The sequence below is a fragment of the Euprymna scolopes genome, chromosome 16, assembly GCF_053919585.1.
Source record: "Euprymna scolopes isolate OS-2025 chromosome 16, ASM5391958v1, whole genome shotgun sequence".
Classification (NCBI taxonomy): domain Eukaryota; kingdom Metazoa; phylum Mollusca; class Cephalopoda; order Sepiida; family Sepiolidae; genus Euprymna; species Euprymna scolopes.
Window position 1 is genome coordinate 77,493,349 of NC_136497.1, and position 3,147 is coordinate 77,496,495.

The following is a 3,147-nucleotide window of genomic DNA, read 5'->3' on the forward strand; positions in this document are numbered from 1 at the left end:
GTATCCTCTACCAAGAAACCTACAGACAGATTGATATCAAAACTGTAAATACTAATGCTGTTTGATATATAACTGTATATGTGGGTATGCATAGAGAGGCACTTGAAGTTAACTTGCGCTTGCCAAATTCATATTTTAAAATTTTGATCTCCTATCAGCTATTCCTCCGGTTAAATACGAAATCGAAATTGTTTCACAGGTTTGAATACTCTATATATCAAGTTTCAAGTCTGTAGACCAAACATTGACAGAGTAGTTATTTAGAGACCGTTTATACATACATACATACATACATACATACATACATACATACGTAAAAAAGGCTTCCTTCAGTCTTGACAGACTATGGATACCCACTGTAAGGGTGCCTGCGCGTGAAATTTTGTGACAAGAGTTGCACAATCTCCAACCACACCTCTCCTTAGTCAACATTGTTAAATACCAGTGGCAAGTGGAGGTTCAGGACTACTGGAAACAAATGCCGAGCTAAGTGGAAAGCACATACAGCGCCTAGAATTCCCAAATGGTCACCCATCTGGTACTAGCCAGGCTCAGCGTGTCTTAACTTCGGTGATCTGACGAGAACCGGTGTGTCAACGTGATTATGCCGTACATACATACATACGTAGAGTGTTTTGCAGAGGTGGCGAACTTGACTATTTTCATTAATTGTAACTATCAGTTATTTGGAGTTCAGCTTGGTTTGGCCTTCCATCATGAAGAGATTGGCACCTTAGCAGCGTTTGCAGATTGTAAAAGATACGAGTGATTTACTTATAGAAATATTTGATGAATGAATGATTTCACGAAATGGACCTCTCCACGGGCCACCCCATTCGTGCGATTTTACCCTCTTAGATTTTATTTGCGATATGTAAAGTCTAACATCTACACTGATAAACTGGACAAAATACTCCATTTTCAAGACAACATTCGACACATTATTACCGAAATACAGGGTAATTTAACGCGTAGATTTTGTGAAAATTGGACTTTTATATCACACTATATACGAGAGAGCCGTAATGACATATGCCTGAAATTTGATTTAAATTACGAATGCTAATATTAATTTTTACAATGAGCAACATATTTGTATGATAAAAATAGTTTTCTGTGCTTTGTTTTAATTTAAAGTTCGCCGCCTATATAATAAAAAAGTCCTTTATATTAAAAACCATACATGACAGCTGTCTTCAAAGAGACAAAAAGGATGTTTTATTTAAAGTGTTTAAAGACATTTAATGTTCCGTTACTATTTACGTAACAATAGTTTCCCCTCTTCTTATTTTTCCCCCTCTTTCTTCTTCTCTATCTCATTTCTTAATCCTTTTTTCATTTCATCATTAACTGTACACATCGTGTGTGCGTGTTCACTGATTTAATGACAACAGTGCAACTAAAGTACAAAATTGATGTAGTGTGATCTGTTTCAATGAAACAGACAGCACTCAGCTGACTAAAGTCTGACGTGTTAACATGTCGACATCTGGACCCAACACGTTGTAGCAGAGTACGTCACAAGGAACATAGGGCAAGTAATAACTCGACTCCGTTTTTTTGTTTTTTTGTAACAACGACATTTATTTCCGGGTACTTTCCCGAATAAACCGTAACTGTGCCATTTCTCTCTTACTTTCGAACGTTTTGAATGTGCCCCCGAACGTACTCACTCTCTCTCTGTCTCTGTCTGTCTGTCTGTCTGTCTGTCTCTCTCTCTCTCTCTCTCTCTCTCTCTCCTTTTATAGTATTCTTCTTTTCCTTGCTGTGACGTCACTGAATTTACTTTAATTTCTGATTTCAAAATCGATTCTTAAAGTTCTTTTTTTTAAACTTAATCCTTTATAGCTGATACCGCTGATAAAATGATGGATATTTATTTATTTTAAATCACCAGTAAAACTAAAGTTTACAGGCTGTAATTACGAATTTATTTATAACTGGCACTGGAAGAAATAGCACGAAAAAAATTTTCACAGGTAAAAATGCCACGAAATTATTAACAGGAAACAAATGATATAAGTTAAAAACTCACAATAAGTTTATCCAAACTTTGGATAGAATACATAAAGAGAAACTATTAAGAAGTTTGTTAAATTAAAAAGAAAATTATATCTACATTTCAACGTAATTGTGGATTCTCTACACCCCCCCTCCAACAAAAATAATTAAATTCTACCTTTTTATGCGATTTTTAAATCATAATTGGTAATCGTGAATTAAGAACAGAATCGGTAATTGTATCGGAATTGAGGAAAATATTGGAATCATCCAATCATTTGTTCGTAGCTTTATTCATAAATGAATCCAGTAGATTTGATAGAATTTGAACTCAAAGTGTCAGATTTCAGAAATTGCAATGTTAAGTTAGGCGGATCCTGTACATTCGACCGCTGGTAACATACAAAAACGAAATAAAACTAGATGAATGAAATAAAATACAGATGTAAATAAAAGATGAATAAAATAAAATACAGATGTAAATAAAAGATGAATGAAATAAAATACAGATGTAAATAAAAGATGAATTCAAAATAACAAGAAAAATTATAAGTGGGAACAGAAAAATCTGAAATTCAGTTGCGAATCGGCAGAATTTTCAGGATTCTTAGAATAAGGGTAACGGGTCTGAAGACATCATTGAAGTTGGGCATTCATCCGGTTGGCCCACTCATCCTGAAGTCTATGTTGAAGTTTAATTAGCCGATCACCCACACACACACACAAAAAAATGAAAATATACAAATGGATAAACAAAATAAAAAAAAGACTTTACCTCAAGATGAGAAAGAGAGAGAGAGAAAGGGGAGGAGATGAGGAAATGGGGGGGGAGAAAGAGAAAACTATAAAGAGGAAGAGATGCAGAAAAGAGAGTGCGAGAGGAAGAGTATCTTCTGAATGATTAACTTCCTTAAAAGATTATCCATCTGGAACACAATGTCCTATTTTAGTTTACACTTTTACAAGAAGAGACTTTTCCCATTTCTCCCACCCTTCCCATTTCTCCCCCTATCCTATCTCTCTCTAAGACCCGGAGAAAATCATCAACGATTTCAATTTAAAAAACAAAAAAAGCTCTATCTTCGATTTTTCATGTCCAATTTGTTCTAACTCGATTAGCACAATCTCACAATCTTTCCCCTCAAA

The 3,147-nt window shown here is 34.8% G+C and overlaps 1 pseudogene; it reads right to left on the minus strand.

Moving 5' to 3' along the window:
- Nucleotides 1–498: 498 nt before the first annotated feature.
- LOC145296579 (5S ribosomal RNA) lies at nucleotides 499–615 on the minus strand (annotated as a pseudogene).
- Between the last annotated feature and the right edge of the window lie 2,532 nt (nucleotides 616–3,147).